The following is an 18,610-nucleotide window of genomic DNA, read 5'->3' as shown; positions in this document are numbered from 1 at the left end:
CTTATATGGTCAAGCAGACCAATATGTAGAGTTGTTTTGCTTTACTGTATTTCTTTGATCCAAAGGAGCTTTCAATTGGGGGATGGGGGAGGGAGAAAGGACAGTCTCTGGGAAAGAACAATGATGTGCAAAAAGAGCACCAATAAAATGTTTTTTCAAAGAATTTATAGAAACATGAGAACACCTGTATGCAGTGATGCTGAATGAGGAAAGGAGAGCAAAAGACTATTGGTAAAAAAATCAAAGGATAACTATCCACCTCCTAACAAAGGTTATATTTACAAGCTTAAGAAGGAAGCATAATGTGTGAATGAGGACAATGTGGGAATTTGTTTTGCTTGACTCTGAGTATCTGTTAAAAACGGTTTTGTTTTTCTTTTTTTTTTTCTTTTCAATGAAGATGGATGGAAGAGAAAATAAATGCTTGTTAATTGAAAAAAAAAGATAATCATAGGATCATAAGTTTGGAACTGGAAGGGAGCTAAGTATCATGTTTCAACGCCTTCATTTTACAGTTGAGGAAAGTGAGGTCCAAAGTGTGACAGGCCCAAAATCACAGTCTATGGGATGGCAGAGTCAGGATTTGAACCTTTTGACCCTAAATCTGTTTGTCTTTTCACTGGGGTATGAGAGAAAGCTATCTCTGTTACATATCCCAAATTAAAATTATTCGTATGCCTTGTTTAGCTATACTTAAATCACAGTTACTATTTTCCCCTTTGAGAAGTTCCAAATCTTTTCACCAGTTTTTTTTCTTTCTTTCTTCTTTAAAGGCAATTGGGGTTAAGTGACTTGCCCATGGTCACACAACCAGTAAGTGCCAAGTGTTTGGTCTGAGGACGAATTTGAACTCAGGTCCTCCTGACTTCAGTGCCGGTGCTCTATCCACTTTTCACCAGAATTGACAAAAACACCAATGACACAAAAATTCCAATTACTTGCTTAGTAATTAGAATTATTATTTAGTTTTTATAACTAAAGGAGACTTTGGAAGTTATTTAGTCTAACCCTTTCACTTCACACATGAGAAAATTGACTGTCAGAGAAATGAGAGCCTAATGAGTGCCCAAAGCAAAAGAACTATCAAAGTGGCAGAGCCAAGGATATGAACCTGGGCCCTCTGGCTCTAAATTCAGTGCCCCTTTAAAATGTACTTATGATTATTACATAGCGGTCAATCAACAAACCTTAAACAATTACAAAGTCCCGATTCCACAGAGGAGCTTATAGCCTATCGGAATTTTCTGTCATTTCCCAAAGTGTATAAAAAATAGGCATAAATCATGTATAAAATGCCCACTTTTCTATCCCCTGAAAATACAGCATAAAGACGTACGGGATGCCAGCATGTGGAAATGGGTACACAGACGGTTCTCTTTCCCAAGGATAATGGAGTGAGGAATACTTAAAATGAGCAACAACATCGAATCTGGGCTAGGAGGGCAAACTGGAACGCTGCCGAGATACAGCTATTTAATTAGGTCAAGAACTGGAGGGAGTCATGAAGACTAGGGCATGGGAAAAGATCCAGGAGATCCAGGAAAAATAGACGGGAGTGTTGTGTGAATGAGGGGCACGAGGGAATGGACAGGGTACCCCTCTGGAACATGAATTCCCGAGCTCATCCCAAGTGTAGATGACCTGATCCCTGGCAGGTAGAAACGACTCCAGGAGTCGGAGGACCCAGCTTCCCTCCCCGGACTTGGGGAAAAAAAAGAACCAGATTTGGGAGACGTGAATGGTGAATGTGTGAGCGCGGGGCGCAGAAGAAAGAACAAGGTGCACCTCTGGAACAGAACTCCCTATGTCCTAGTTACAGATGACTCCAGGTGTTCGAGTATCCCGTGTCCCTTCCTAAGCTGGGGGGAGGGGGGATCCAGGAGATTCGGCAGACACGGGTGGTTAACGTGTGAGTGAGGGATGCGGGGGGATAGAGAGGGCACACCCCTGGCACGGGACGCCCCGCGCACCAGGCAGGGGCGGAGTACTCCAGGTGTTCGAGAAGCCCCGCCCCCCCGGCCAGGGGCGGGATGCGGGCCGGGGGCACAGATGTCCGGTGACCGTCCCAGGCAGGCGAGGTACCGCGGCGGACTGGAGGGAGGGAGCCCTCCCCAAGGGCGGGCCGGGTCCCCCTCCAGGCGGCCGGCCCGCGGCCCTCCCATCCCCTGTCTCCTCCCACACAGCGGGCTGCGGCCGGCGCGGGCTCCAGACCGCAGTCACCTACCGGTAGGAAGCGCGCCGAGACGTCAGGCTGACTTGTGGCGGGACAGCTGGAACCTCTGCCTCCGCGTGCCTCCCCCCGGCATCCGCTCCGGCTGCAACCACTTCCGCTGGCCGGCTTCGGGAGAGAGGCGGGGCGACGGAGGCGGTACTTACGGCGCATCTTCCGCGCCCTTGGGCGGCGCCATGTTGTACGGCAACGCTCCCGCCTCGCCGTGCAGTCCGCGTGCCGTGACCTACAGGAAGAGCTTAAGTTGGGGCTTTAAGTACAAACGCACAGATTTTTCTGATGCGGGCTTTCTTTTCAGGGAGAAGACGCTTGAAAAGATTGCTGCTAAGGTTTAAAAGCTAGTTTATGATCTTGGCTTTATTATACATAGATGTACACTTAGAGGTAGAAATATAAACATAGACATAGAGATATAGACATAGGTATAGACATAAATATATAGACATAGATATACAGCGATATAGACATAGATATATAGATGTGGTTATGAATATAAATATAGATACACAGGTATCTAGACACATAGGTGCATATTGTTAACCCCCCCAAAAAAAATCACAGGTGTGTGAGACATGCATTGCAACTGGATTTATTACAAGAGAAATGAACATGCATGTGGAACTCCAGGTACAAGGAGCTCACAATCCAAACAGAAGCTTGCATATTTATGAAATTGCAACAAAGGGAGGAGGAGAAACAGCAACGTTCTCCTAAAGGGAAGTGTCGTGAGAGGAGGGAAATATGCATTTGTACAGCATGTACTATATGTGTATATAGGAAAACAGGCACATCAGAGCATTTGGATGGGATATAAGCATCAACTCTAGTGACTCCCTACCAAATAGGCAAGGTAAGGCGTTGAATGGGGAGTGGGGGGGTTTGGGGTGGAAAGGGTTTTAAGTGGTCTGACCTATGCTTTAGGATGATCACTTGACAGCTGAGAAGAGGCAGGACTGGAGTGGAGAGAGACCTGAAGCAGGCCAACTCACTAGCAGGCTAATGCAATAATCCAAATATGAGGTGATGAGGATCTGTGCCAGAGTGCTTGCAGTGTCAGAGGAGAGAAGGATACTCCAAAAAATCAACGTGCCATGGTGACAAATGTGGGCAGGGTGGGAAGGGAGAACCAGAAGGAGGTCCCCAGGGAAATAAGGAGGAGTTGAGGATGATACCTGGGTTGCCAGCTTGGGAGACTAAGAGGATGATGGCACCCTCAACAGAAAAAGAAAGTTTGAAAGGGGGAATGGTTTGGGGGGGAACATTATAAGTTCAGCATTGGATGTATCGAGTTCAAGATGTCTTTGAACATATAGTTTAAGGTGTCCAATAGGCACTGGGATATGGTAGACTGGAGGTCAGCAGAGAATTTAGAACCAGTTAAGTAGATTTGAGAGACATCAGCATAGAAGTGATCATTGAATCCATGGGAGTTAATGAGATCACCAAGTAAAATAGTATATAGAGAAGACAGCCTATGACAGAGCCCCCCGGGACATCCACAGGGTGTGACCTAGATGAAGATGTAGAAAAGGAAATTAAGAAGGAGAAGTTGGAAGGGACTCAAGAAAGAGTTGTGTCATGAAAAGTTAGAAAAGAGTTATCAAGGAGAAGAGAGCTAAGGTCAAAGGTTGCAGTGAGGTCAAGAGGGATGCAAGACTGAGAAAGGCCCTTAGACTTAGCAATTAAGTAATCATTAGTAAATGAATAGAGTTGAAGGCTGATTTCATAGGCCAGATAATGGAGAATTAAGATGGGAGTGAGAGACAAGGAAATACAGGCATTTATTGTAAATGGCCTTCTCAAGTTTGTCCCAAAAGTCAATAGTGAGGATGGACAGATCAAGTGAGGGGTTTTTGAGGATGGGGAAGATATAGGCATGTTTGTAAGAAGTAGGGAAGCAGTCAGTAGACCAGGAGAGATCAAAGGTAAGTGTGTGTTGGAGGAGGTGCTGATAGAGGGGGCAATCTGCTAGAGAAGATGAGGTGGAGTGGTATCACGTATGCATGTAGAGGGGTTAACTTTGGCAAGCAAAAGAGCCACATTTTTATGTGAGATGGGATTGAATAAGGAGATAGTGGCAGAAGGCATCTGGGTTATGTGAGGGGGAACAAGGAGGAAAGGAGATCTCAGCAAATGGCCTCAGTTTTTTTTCAGTAAAATGTAAGGTAAACAGGGTTCTCAACTGAGGGGTCGTGGGGGAGGGTAGAAAGCCATAGGCAGCTTAAAGAAGAATAAAAAGGTCTGGAAGAGCTTCTGTGGTGAGAGAGATAGTAAGTTAATTAGGGAGATGTAAAAGGATTGCCTTGTCACCGTGAGGGACCAGTTGAAATTATGTAACATGAATTTGTAGTGGACCCAGTCAGCAGTTTCTTGATTTTTCTCCCTTTATGTTCAGGAGCATGCTGTAGGTGGTGGAAGTAATCCAAGGCTGAAGCTTGGCAGGCCAAGATTGGCAATATAATGAGGGGTGAAAGGACTCAAGAGAAGAAGAGAGTGTAGAATGGAATTAGTCCACCAAAGGATTAAGGCAAGGAAAGAAGGATAGTGTAGCTAATGCAGGAATAATGGTCTAGGAGATAATAGGGGATGAGAGATTGGAGGTCCTAGTGTAGTCTAAGGAGGGGGTTTGGTTTTGGAAGGTGGAAGGAGAGATAGAATAACAATAGATTGTGAGAGGTGGTAGAGTAAAGACAGGAACTCAGCTGAGCTCTCCCAAATTCCCCTCCAGACAACTTTAAAATAGTGCCCAAAATGAGTTCTGGAACAGCAGAGCCAACAAAAGGATGGGGTGAAAAAGTTGCCAACCCAGGACAACTCAGGAGGTCAGCAGAAAAGGTCTGTCTCATCAGGGTGGTGGTCAGACATGGAGCCCAGTGAAGACCGTGCACAGAAGGGTGCTAGCAGCAGGCCTTGGAGGCAGTCCCTCAGTGGCAGCTGCAGCAACTTCAGGAGTTGTCAACTTCTAGACAGTAAGGGGGTAAGAAGGAGTTTACAGGGAACCCTTTGCTGGCACTTGGTATAACTGTTGTATTGTCCATACTAAATTGGGTCAAAATCCTAGGGTGAGGAAGAACACTAGTACATTAGCATATGCTGCTGCAGGGGAGTATCGTCCCTGGTCATACTTCCAGGGCAGAAAAGAATGCTTATGGCTGATCACAGACCAGAGTACAGGCCAAGAGACAAGTGACCACACACACCCCCAACTAGCTCTGAAAACAGCAGCACAAAAAACTAGAGGTGTGGGACAGTGGTCCCTCCACTCCAGGAGCAGAGCCCAACTTTAACATAAATTTAAAAGTCATGAAATAGGTTGCAAAAATGAGCAAGCAACAAAAAAAGAACTGGACCGTAGAAAGTTGCAATGGTGACAGAGAAGATAAAAACACAAACTCAGAAGAAGACAACAAAGTCAAAACATCTACATCCAAAGCATCAAAGATAAATGTGAATTTGTCTCAACCCCAAAGAATTCCTAGAAGAGCTCAGAAAGGATTTTGAAAGTCAAATGAGAGAGATTGAGGAAAAATTAGGAAAAGAAATAAGAGTGATACAAGAAAATTATGAAAAAAGAGTCAACAGCTCAGTAAAGGAGACACGAAAAATACTGAAGAAAATGATGCCTTAAAAAACAGAATAGGCCAAATGGTAAAAGAGGCACAAAAATCCTCTGATGAAAGGAACTCATTAAAAAGCAGAATTGGCCAAATGGAAAAGAAGGTACAAAAGCTCACTGAAGAAAATTATTCCTTAAAAATTAGAATTGGGCAAGTTGAAGCTAATGCTTCTGTGAGACATCAAGAAACAATGAAACAAAGAAGAATGAAAAAATAGAAAAAAAAATGTGAACTATCTTACTGGAAAAACCAACTGACCTGGAAAATAGATCCAGGAGAGATAATTTTAAAATTATTGGAATACCTGAAAGCCATGATCAAAGGAAGAGCCTATATATCATACTTCAAAAAATTATCAAGGAAAACTGCCCTGATATTATAGAACCACAAGATAATATAGAAATTGAAAGAATCTACTGATCACCTCCTGAAAGAGATCCCCAAATGAAAACTCCCAGGAATTTTATAGTTAAATTCCAGAGCTCTTAGGTCAAGGGAAAAATATTGCAAGCAGCCATAAAGAAGCAATTCAAATATCATGGAGCCACAAGATTTAGGAGCTTCCAAGTTAAAGTAGTGGAGGGCTTGGAATATGATATTCCAGAAAGCAAAGGATCTAGGAATTACAACCAAGAATCACCTACCCAGCAAAACTGAGTATAATTGTTCAGAGGAAAAAAATGGATATTCAATGAAATAGAGGACTTTCAAACATTCTTGAAGAAAAGACCAGAGCTGAATAGAATATCAAATATAAGACTCCAGAAAAGCATAAAAAGGTAAGTAGGAAAGAGAAACCATAAGACATTCAATAAGGTTCAACTGTTTACATTCCCACATGGGAAGATGATACTTGTAACTTCTAAGAACCTTGTCAGTATTAGGGCAGTTAGAAGGAGTCTGCATAGACAGAGGGCATGGGTATGAGTTGACTATGATGGGATAATATCTAAAAAAAAAATTAAAGAATGACTATGCTGAGATGATGCTTAACATAAATAAAATTAAAAGATGAGAAAGAAGAGTGAACTGAGATAAGAGAGAGGTAGAATAGGGTGGATTATCTCACATAAAAGAGGCACAAAAGAGTTTTTGAAGTGAAGGGAAGGATGAGGAGGATGGCAGACCACACTTGAATCTTACTGTCATCAGAATTGGCTCAAAAAGGGAATAACATACACACTCAGTTGGGTATAGATATCTCTCTTACCCTACAGGGAAGTAGGAGGGAAAGAGGATAAAAAGAAGGGGGGAGGGGCTGAGAGAAGGCAAGGTGAATTGGGGAAAATGATGGCAGAAACAAAATGCTTTTGAGGAGCAACAGGTGAAAGTGGAAAGATGTGAGGTTAAAGGGGGAGTCACATGGGGTAGGGGATAGAATGGAAGAATGGAGGGAAATACACAGTAATCATAACTGAAAAAAAATTATAGCAAGTTTCTTGATAAAGGCCTCATTTCTCAAATGTATAGAAAATGGAGTCAAATTTATAAGGATCTAAGTCACTTGAGGCAGTTAGGTGGCTTAGTAGATAGAGCACTGGACCTAAAGTCAGGAAGACCTGAGTTTAAATCCAGCCTCAGACACTCATTAGCTATATGACCCTGGGCAAGTCACTTGAACTCTGTTTGCCTTAATCCACTAGAGAAGGAAATGGCAAACCACTCAAGTATCTTTGTCAAGAAAACCCCAAATGGGGTCACAAATAATCAGACTGAAAAACAAGTCATTCCCCAATTGATAAATGGTCAGAAGATATGAACAGGCAGTAGTCAGATGAAGAAATCAAAGCTATCTATAATCATATTAAAAAATGCTCTAAATCACTATTGATTAAAGAAATGCAAATTAAAAGTACTCTGAGGTACCACCTCACACCTATCAGATTAACTTATATGACAGAAAAGGAAAGTGACAAATGTTAGAGAGGATGTTGGGAAAATTGGGACACTAAAGCATTGTTGATGGAGTTGTGAACTGATCCAACCAATTTATGACAATGCCCAAAGGGCTATCTATAAAACTGTGCATATTCTTTGGGGGTTTTTTTTGGGGGGGGTTGGGGGGTTTTTTTGGTGGTTTTTTTTTCTTTTAGTGAGGCAATTGGGGTTAAGTGACTTGCCCAGAGTCACACAGCTAGGAAGTATCCTGTGTCTGAGGCCGGATTTGAACTTAGGTCCTCCTGAATCCAGGGCCGGTGCTCTATCCACTGCGCCACCTTGCTGCCCCAAAACTGTGCATATTCTTTGACCCAGTAATACCACTACTAGGTCTGTATCCCAAATAAAAAAATTTTTTAAAGGGGGAAAGGACCTACATGTACAAAAATGTTTATAGCAGCACTTTTAGTGGTGGCAAAGAATTAGAAATTGAGGGTATGCCCATCAGTTGGGAAATGGCTGAACAAGTTGTGGTATATGATTGTGATGGAATACTATTGTGCAAAAAGAAATGGTGAGCAGGATGCTTTCAGAAGAACGTGGAAAGACTTACATGAACTGATGCTGAGTGAAGTGAGCAGACCCAGGAAAACATCATACACAATAACAGCAATGTTGTACAAGGATCAAATGTGAATGACTTATTCTCAGCAATACAAAATCTCAGACAATTCTGAAGGACTGAATTCAGAGTGAAGCATCCTTTATTTTTTTTTTTTACTTTCTTTGTTTTTGGGGGGCTTTTTGTGCGTGTTTTCTTTCAAACATGAATAATGTGGAAATATGTTTTGCACAACTACATATGAATAACCTATACCAAATTATTTGCCTTCTCAATGAGGTGAGAGGGGCAGGAGGGAGGGAGAAAAATTGGAAGTCAGCATTTTAAAAAATGGATGTTAAAAATGTTTTTACTATAATTGGAAAAATAAAACATTTGAAATTAAAAACAACATAGATTGTGAACAGATTAGGGCATTTCAGAGTTCATGAACCTGGAGATGGTGGGTTCATTGGTTAGGGCAAGATCAAACACAGGACTATCTTTATGTAGTTGAGGTGGGGTGGAGGAGTAGCTCACAGGAAATTAGTAAGTTGATGAACTGGTAAGTTAAGCTGTTTGAGGGAATATCAAAATATGTTGAAGTACCTTATAATAAGCAGGAGTTGGGGAGGAGAGAAAGATTGTGAACCAGCCACTGTACTCTTTTTTTAAAATTTAATTTAATTTTCAGTTTTGAATTCTCTCCCTCCCACCTCTCCCTATCCTACCCATTGAGAGAGCAAGAAAAACAAAAGCCATTTCAAATATGTATCGTCAAGCATAATTTGCAACTCTTTCTCTGTCTGAAGGTGGAAAGCACTTTTCGTCATGAAGCCTCTGGAACTGTGGTTGGTTCCATAGTGTTGATCAGAGTTCTCAAGTCTTTCAAAGTTGTTTGACATTACATTATTATTCTCACATTGTTCTTCTGGTTCTGCTCACTTCACTTGGCATCAATTCATAAAAGTCTTCCCACATTTTTCTCAAACCATCCCCTTCATACTTTCATATAGCTCAATATCCACCACAAATATCATCTCAAACTGGATGTCCTATCAACATGTCAAACCCACTAAAACTGAACTCTTTATAGCTTTACTCCCAAGCCCTCCTCTCTTCCTAACTTTCCTGTTGCTGTCTAGAGTATTGCCGTCCTTCTAGGCACCCAGGTTCAGAACCTCAGTATCATCCTCAACTCTTTGCTCCCTCACACTCTGTATTCAATTAGACACCAAGTCCTATCAATTCCGCCTTCATAACATTTCCCAACTGTTCCCCCTTCTCTCCTTTAGCACTGCCACCACCCTCTTGCAGGGCTTCAATCACCTCACACCAGGACTACTGCAATAACCAGCTGGTTATAGCCTAACTTTTCTGGTCTTCTTACCCTTTACTCCGCTTCACATCTCTGAAATTTCAGTGACACGGACCGTCTTGCTATTCCTTGCACAAAACATTTCATCTCCAGACTTCACTGGCTGTCCTCTCCTTCTTCATCTCTGTCTCTTAGCCTCCTGGGCTTCATTTAAGTCCCAGCTAAAGTCTCACCTTTTGCCAGAGGACATTCCCAATCCCCTTTAAGGCTAATGCCTTGTTCTAAGATGATCTCTAATTTATCCTGTATATTTATCTTTGTTGGCTCTATCTTCTCTGCATGTTATCTCCCCCATTAGACTGTGAGCTCCTTCAGAGCAGAGACTGCTTTGTTGCTGCTGTTGTTATTTGTTGTTTTGCCTTTCTTTGTATACCCAGTGCTTAGCCGAGTGCCTCCCACATGGTAAGCATTTCATAATGCCTGTTGACTTGGTTTTACTTATTTGCCTTCTGTCGCACTCAGTTTGGCACAAATTCAATCCAGCAAATACTTATTAAACTATGTGCAAAGCACAAGGGATAGAAAATTTTAAAGAAGCAGGATTGCAAGTTCTCAAGCAGCTTGAATTGTTTAGTGTCATATGTTAGTATTTTTCTTATCTCTCCCATGCATGAACAAGTTGACATTCTACCTACCCTTTCAGGCTTAGCCTAAGTGCCACCTCTTTGAAGCATTTCTGATGCCTACATCTAGAAATGATCTCTCTCTCTTTCTCTCTCTTTTTTGCTCTCTCCCTCCCTCCCTCCTCTCTTTCTCTCTCTTTCTCTGTCTCTCTCTCTTCTCTCTCTGTCTCTCTGTCTCTGTCTCTCTCTCTCTCTCTCTCTCTCTCTCTCTGTCTCTCTCTCTCTCATAGTATTCTGTAAGTGAAATAGCTCATGCATTTACCACATTTTACCTCCAATCCATCCACCACACAACTGAGCAGAGGTATGGCCATCTCTCTCCCCTACATTATAAACTCCAGTGCCTCCCTATTATACCTAGAATCAAGTGTAAACTCCTGTATTTGGCATTAAAATCTCTTCACAACTTAGCTGCTCCCTAGTTTTCCACATTGCTGCCCTCTATGTCCTCTCTGATTTAGCCATGTTGGCCTACATGTTCCTCATACATGATGCTGCACCTTCCATCTTTGTGCCTTTGCACTAATGGTTCCTTGTGTCTCAAGCGCTCACTTTTCATTACTCTGCCACCTGGAATACCCCATGCTCCGTTTCCTCCCGACTCCACTCCTATGAGCTCCTCTTATTGGTGAATTCTTCCTGGAACCTTTATGAGCCATGCTCCCACAGGTACATCTTTCCCCTTTCCTCCCCTTGTTTTTCCAGCACCACTTTTGTCTTTCCCCACTAGAATATAAGCTCATTGAAGACAAGGACTGTCTTTCCTTTTGCTTGTGTAATGAGACTATCTCAGTTTGGCTCACAGCTTAAAGACAGGCCAAAATATATAGCATTTTTGGCATCTTTCTGCCACCCTTCTTTAGGGGAGACTTTTATTTCTACAAGGAAGGGAAGAAGAAGGTTAGAGCCAGAGGCTGCTCTGCTCTGCTCAGAGAGAGAGAGAGTATTGGAGAATTATATCTATCTACTCTCTTAAATATTATTTGGAGTAGAGTCAGAATAGTGGACTGAGAGCTAGCAACTTTATTTCAATTCCCTCAAAAACTCTTCCACAACAACATAATTCTGAGTAGAAAATCCAAGAAAAAGTTACAGTGAGTTATTTTTCCAGGGGAAGGCAGCTTAGAAAGATAGATAAATAGGTCTGCAGATACACTGGGGTGGGGGTTGGTCAGGAGCACAGGGCAGTAACAGAAGCAGCAGCAGCTGTGGGAGCAGCCCAACAGCCAGAGATAGTAAGGAACTCCTGGTCAGAAGGAGATCCCGAGAGACCCCTTTACTAGCACTGGGAGCAGGATCAGGTGCCATTTGGCAGCTGTGTTGCCCATTACCCAGTTCTGGGTCATAGTCCCATTGTGGAAAGGAGTAGTCATGGTCATGGGGGAGCAGGGGCCCTACCTGTGTAAGAGGCAGAGCACAAACCAGGAGGGCAGTAAACAGTGAGTGAACAGACCTCTTCCCATATCATACCGTGTTGGAAGTACCAAAAATTTGCAGCCCCTCAAACTGAGCTATGAAAGGAGCAGAAGGACTTAAAAAACAGAAGCTTAGGGGGCAGAGCCAAGATGGCAGAGGAAAAGCAGTGATTTGCTTGAGCTCTCCCCCAAATCCCTCCAAATCCCTGTAAAAAATTACTCTAAACAAATTCTAAAGCAGCAGAACCCACAAAAAGACAGAGTGAAACAAATTTCCAGCCCAAGACAACCTGGATGGTTGCGCCAGGCAGGGAGAGGAATGCGGTTTAGTGTGGGTGCACAGGGAAAGACCAGGCTTCAGTGAACCTGCTGTGGCAGTTTCCAGACTTCTCAATAAACAAATGCCAAAGACAACTTAGAAGGTCAGTAGGAAAATCTGTGACTGCAGTGAGAGAGAAGATTGGTCCCAGCGCCAGTCCTTGCACAGCCCTGGGACAGTGGCTGCTTCTGGAGCTTCCTGCTCACAGACTGAGGGGGAATCCAGTGACTAATCAGAGGGGGATTGCAAGGATCTCTTTGCTGGTGCTGAGAAAAGATTCTCTGGTTTTGCCCATGCTTGAATCTGGGTTACAGTTCTAGGTGGCAATCCTGGGGTGAGGAGGAGTGCTGGCATGGTGGAGCTTGTAGTAGTGGTAAAGAGAGAATCCTCCTCACAGTTCCAAGGCAGAAAAGAATGCTTGTGGTCACTCATAGGCCAGTAAAGGAGTAAACACCTCACCCTTGATCATACCGCCTTGGAAGAATTGAAAATTTACAGGTCCCTAGAAGTATCTCTGAAAACAGCTGCACAAAACCCCCCAAGCTTGGGACATTACACCCTCCACACTGGAAGCAGACCCCTACCTTAACAAAGATTTTAAAACACAAGTAATTGGCTGGGATCATGAGTAAACTGCAAAAAAAGTCAGACCATAGAATCTTTCTTTGGTGACAAAGAAGATCAAAACATACAACCAGAAGAAGACAACAAAATCAAAGCTTCTACATCCAAAGCCTCCAGGAAAAATATGAATTGGTCCCAGGCCATGGAAGAGCTCAAAAAGATTTTGAGAAGCAAGTAAGAGAAGTAGAGGAAAAACTGGAAAGAGAAATGAGAGTGATGTAAGAAAATCATGAAAAACTAGTCAACAGCTTGCTAAAGGAGACCCAAAAAAATACTGAAGAAAATAACACCTTATAAAATATCCTAACCCAAATGGCAAAAGAGGTCCAAAAAGCCAATGAGGAGAAGAATGCCTTCAAAAGCAAAATTGGCCAAATGGAAAAGGAAGTCCAAAAGGTCACTGAAGAAAATACTTGCTTGAAAATTAGAATGTAAGGTGCAGCTAGGTGGCGCAGTGGATAGAGGACCGGCCCTGAAGTCGGGAGGACCTGAGTTCAAATTTGGCCTCAGACCAAACACTTGACAGTTACTAGCTGTGTGACTCTGGGTAAGTCACTTAACCCCAATTGCCCAAAAATAAAAAAATTAAAAATTAAAAAAAAAAGAAAAAGATTTAAAAAAAAAACAGGGGCAGCTAGGTGGCTCAGTGGATAGAGCACCGGCCCTGAGGTTGGGAGGACCTGAGTTCAAATTTGGCCTCAGACCAAACACTAGACACTTACTAGCTGTGTGACCCTGGGCAAGTCACTTAACCCCAATTGCCTAAAAGAAAGAAAGAAAGAAAGAAAGAAAGAAAGAAAGAAAGAAAGAAAGAAAGAAAGAAAGAAAATTAGAATGGAGCAATTGGAAGCTAGTGACTATGAGAAATCAAGACATTGTAAAACAAAACCAAAAGAATGAAAAAATAGAAAGCAATGTGAAATATCTCATTGGAAAAACAACTGAACTGGAAAATAGATCCAGGAGAGATAATTTAAAAATTATTGGACTATCTGAAAGCCATGATCAAAAAAGAGCCTAGACAGCATCTTTCAAGAAACTATCAAGGAAAACTGCCCTGATATTCTAGAACCAGGGGGTAAAATAGAAATTGAAAGAATCCACCAATCACCTCCTGAAAGAGATTCCCAAAGGAAAACTCCTAGGAATATTGTAGACAAATTCCAGAGCTCCCAGGTCAAGGAGAAAATATTGCAAGCAGCCAGAAACAATTCAAGTATTGTGGAAACACAATTGGGATAACACAAGATTTAGCAGCTTCTACATTAAGAGACAGGAGAAGCAAAGGAGATAGGATTACAACCAAGAATCACCTACCCAGCAAAACTGAGTATAATCCTTTAGGGGGAAAATTGGATATTCAGTGAAATAGAGGACTTTCAAGCATTCTTGATGAAAAGACCAGAGCTGAACAGAAAATTTGACTTTCAGATACAAGACTCAAGAGAAACATGAAGAGGTAAACAGGAAAGAGAAATCATAAGGGACTTATTAAGGTTGAACTGTTTACATTCCTACATGGAAAGATGATATTTTAACTCATGGGACTTTTGTCAGTATTAGGGTAGTTGGAGGGGAAAAAATTATATGTAGATAGATAGATAGATAGATAGATAGATAGATAGATAGATAGATAGATAGATAGATAGATAGATGGCACAGGGTGAGTTGAAGGTGAAGGGGTTATATCTGGAGAATAAAATCAAGGCTTGAGAGAGGATTATACTGGGAGAAGGAGAAAGGGAGAGGTAGAACTGGGTAAATTATCTCACATAAAACAGTCAAGAAAAGGCTTTTACAGTGGAGGGGAAACAGAGGAAGGTGAGAGGGAATGAGTGAATCTTGTTCTCATCAGATTTGGCTTAAGGAGGGAATAACATATACACTCAATTGGGTATGAAAATCTATCTTACCATACAGGAAAATAGGGGGGAAGGGGACAGGAGAGCAGGGAGATGATAGAGGGGAGGGCAGATTGGGGGAAGGGGTAATCAGAAACACTTCTAAGGAGGGACAGGGTCAAAAGAGAATAGAATAAATCAGGGGTGGGATAGGATTTTTTTTTAATTTTTATTTTTTAATTTTTTTTTCCATATGCTTTTGAGTTGAAAATTTTTCTCCCTTTTCCTCCCCACCACCCTCCCCAAGATGGCACACAATCTGATATAGGCTTTACATTTACATACCCATTAAACATATTTTCACATTAGTGAAGTTGTAAGTAAAAATTAAAACCAATAGGAGGAACCATCAGAAAGATGAAACAAAACTCAACAGAAGGTAAAAATAAGTGATAGCGATTCAACTTCCATAGCTCTTTCTTTGGATGTGGACACCATTTTCCATCCAAGGCCTCTGGAGATGTCTTAGATCCTCATAATGCTGAGAAGGGTTCAGTTTAACATTCTTAGTCATTGCATAATGTGGCTGTTATTGTGTACAAAGTCCTCTTGGTTCTGTTCACTTCACTCAGCATCAGACCATATAAGTCTTTCCAGGTTTTTCTGAAGTCAGCCTGTTCATCATTTCTTATAGCACAATAGTATTCCATTACATTCATATATCACAACTTGCTCAGCCATTCCCCAATGGATGGGCATCCTCTCAATTTCCAATTCTTTGCCAAGGGGTGGGATAGGATTAAAGGAAATATACTTAGTTTTTCACAACATGACTACTATGGAAGTGTTTTGCATGACTACACATGTATAACCTTTATGGCATTGCTTGCCTTCACAATGAGGGTGGGGAGGGAGGGAGGAAGGGAGAAAATTTGGAACCCAAAGTTTTAAAAACAAATGTTTAAAAATTGTTTTCACATGCAACTGGGAAATAAGATATACAGGCAATAGGGTTTAGAAATCTATTTTGCCCTACAGGAAAATTGAAGGGGAAGGGGATAAGAGAAGGGGGTTGGAGATAGAAGGGAGGGTAGATTAGGGGAAGGGGTATTCAGAATGCATGCCAACTTGGGGTGGGGAGAGGGACGAGATTCGGAGAAAATTTGGAACTCAAAATCTTGTGGAAGTGGATGTTGAAAACTAAAAATAAATAAATAAAATAAATGTGTAAAAAAAAAAATAAACAGGAGCTCAGGCCAGCCTAATTCTAACATAAAGTCCAAAATCAAGAAGTAGGCTGGAAAAAATGAGCAAACAAACAAAAATAAAGAATCTGGCTATAAAATGCAACTATGGTGACAGGGAAGCTCAAGACACAAACTTAGAAGAAGATGATGACTTGAAAATATTTATAAGGAAAGTTTCAAATAAAAATACAAATTGGGTACCAGCCCAACAAGAATTCCTAGAAAAGCTAAAGAAAGATGTTTAAAAGCCAAAAAATGATTTAAAAATCAAATATGAGTGGTAGAAGAAAAATTGGGAAAAGAAATCAGAGTTATGTAAGAAAATTGTGAAAAGAGAATTAACAGCTTGGTAAAAGAGGCATAAAAAATACTGAGGAAAATAACTCCTTAAGAATTAGAATTAATCAAGTAGAAACTAATGACTCCATGAGACATTAAGAAACAATAGATCAAAATCAAAAGATTGAAAAATAGAAGAAAATGTGAAATATCTCAAAGGAAAAATTACTAACCTGGAAAATAGATTGAGGAGAGATAATTTAAGAATCATGGGCTACCTAAAAGCCATGAACAAAAAAAAGAGAGAGAGAGAGAGAGAGCCTAGACATCATATTTCAAGAAATTGTAGATGAAAACTACCAGATATCTTAAGACCAGAGGGCCAAATAGAAATTGAAAGAATCTATTGGTCATTTCCTGAAAGAACTACCAAAATGAAAACTCCCCAAAGTATTACAACCACAATCCAGAGCTCCCAGGTCATGTTGAAAGAAGCTATAAAGAAATAATTTGAATACTGTGGAACCACAGTCAGGATCACACAAGATTTAGCAGTTCCCACTATTAAGAAGCAGAAGGCTTGGAATATGATTGCTAGAAGGCAAAGGAGGTAGAATTACAGTCAAGAATAATTTACCTAGCAAAACTCAGTATAATCCTACAGGGTAAAAACAAACATTTAATGAAATAGCAGACTTTCATATATTCCTTTTGAAAAGACCAAAGCTGAATATATGCAGTTTTCAGGTTCCAGGTAAACTTTTGATTGCTATGTCTTAATGGGAAAAGAGAAACCAATCTGTATATGCAAAGCTTCACTCCCTTTCCACCAAAATGAACACAGATAGAAAGTAGCAAAGAAACTAATTTTTCCAAGTCATTAGCAAAAGAGGAATCAGAAGTAAGTATACCATGAAAATATATACTAAGCAATACAGATTGAAGTAGTTCTGTGATTGGAAGCAAATTAACTGAGTTCAACCGTGAGAAAGAGCCCCAAATCTTACTCAAGGGGGAAATTCTCTGAAGTTTCTACTGTAGCAAGCTGGGGATAGGGGCAAGATGGAGTCTGCCATCTCCTCTCATGTCAATGTCTCAGAGTATTTTTCTCCCTTCAGTGACCTGAAGAGGGTGGAATCATGGATATCCTCTCTCTCTCTCTCTCTCTCTCTCTCTCTCTCTCTCTCTCTCTCTCTCTCTCTCTCTCTCTCTCTCACTCTCTCTCAGCTGGAAGCCAAAAGAACCCAATGAGACTGAAGATCAGATCTCTCTTCTCTCTTGCTCTCACCAACTCTGCTCTTCCTCTCACACCAGAGTGGAGCATTGATCTCCACTAATGAGAAGAAAGTTCTATACCAATGGGCTTTGTGGATAGGGTTACATTTGTATTTATTATTTCCTGTGCTTAGCACAATAACTGGCATGTTCTAAGTGACTGGATGACTAGGAGTCCCTTGAAGACTCAGCTTAAGCATCACCTACTTTGTGAGGATTTTCCTGGTCCCCAAGCTGCTAGTACATTTGCCTCCAAGGTTATCTTGTATAAAGTGTAGGGGAAATGATTTACACACATCACCCTACCAGTTCAGTTGATATAGTCATAGAATATATTTGCATGTGATAAGGTGTTGTTAATATCTCAATTAATGTGTTAACAAAGTCTAACACTCTTTGATCCCTTTATCAGGTACAACATCTCCCTAACTCAAGGAGGGAATAATATGACTGGCTGAACAACTGGTCCCATCCTACATGGCCCTTAAATAGCTAAGCCCTTGAGGAAATTTCAGCAATTCGAGTTGGAGACATTCACTGTAAGCCTGACAAACTGGGAACGGCTAATGGAAAAGAACCCTTCATGAAAGGAGAAGGGAATCCTTCTATCTTCCCCTTCACCATCAGCAAAGTCTCTTTGAATCAGAGCTACTAAACCTTAAAAAGATATCAGATCCATAAAAGAGGAGAGATGTAGTTCCAGACAGACACAAATATAGCAAGACTGTTACCCAAGGAAGGAAGGAGCTTTAAGGAGCATCTGACCTCTAGCAGCATAGAGAGTCAAACTATGGAGAGGCAAACCAGAGAAACTATCTTGGCCCACCTAGCAGAAATGCTGTACGAAAAAGGAACTTTTTGAGGACTCTATGAAGAAAGAAAGAACTTTTACAGTCTACAGTATGAAGAGTTTTAAACTGCCTTTGCCATGTGTGTATCCTACATGTATTTAAGATCCTACCATTTGTACTCTAAGTTTAAGCCCATTCTTCCCATTAGATATTTTGGGGAAAGTGTACCTCAGGTTAATGGCAGATAATGGTTTTTTTAAATAATTTTCCCCCAATTGCATGTGAAGGTAATTTTAAACATTTGGGTTTTTGTTAAATTTTGAGTTCCAAATTTTCTCCCTCATTCCCTTACCTCCCCCCTCCTTGAGACAGTAAGCAATTTGATATAGGTTATACATGTGCAATCATGCAAAACGTATTTCCATATTAGTCATGTTAGGAAAAAAGACATAGACCAAAAGAAAAAAACATGAAAAATATACAGAAAGTGAT

The 18,610-nt window shown here is 41.2% G+C and overlaps 1 protein-coding gene across 1 annotated transcript in view; it reads right to left on the bottom strand.

Annotated features, from left to right (window-relative positions):
• EXD2 (exonuclease 3'-5' domain containing 2) overlaps positions 1–2,333 on the bottom strand; it is a 47,459-nt gene extending 45,126 nt beyond the window's left edge. Inside the window, 1 exon segment of the mRNA XM_021004758.2 lies at positions 2,225–2,333. The gene's annotated coding sequence lies outside the window, so the exon portion shown is untranslated.
• Positions 2,334–18,610: the final 16,277 nt, after the last annotated feature.

Source organism: Phascolarctos cinereus, unplaced genomic scaffold (genome assembly GCF_003287225.1).
Source record: "Phascolarctos cinereus isolate Bilbo 61053 unplaced genomic scaffold, phaCin_HiC Scaffold_3;HRSCAF=262, whole genome shotgun sequence".
In the NCBI taxonomy this organism is placed as follows: Eukaryota; Metazoa; Chordata; class Mammalia; order Diprotodontia; family Phascolarctidae; genus Phascolarctos; species Phascolarctos cinereus.
This window is presented reverse-complemented; position numbering and strand designations above follow the sequence as displayed.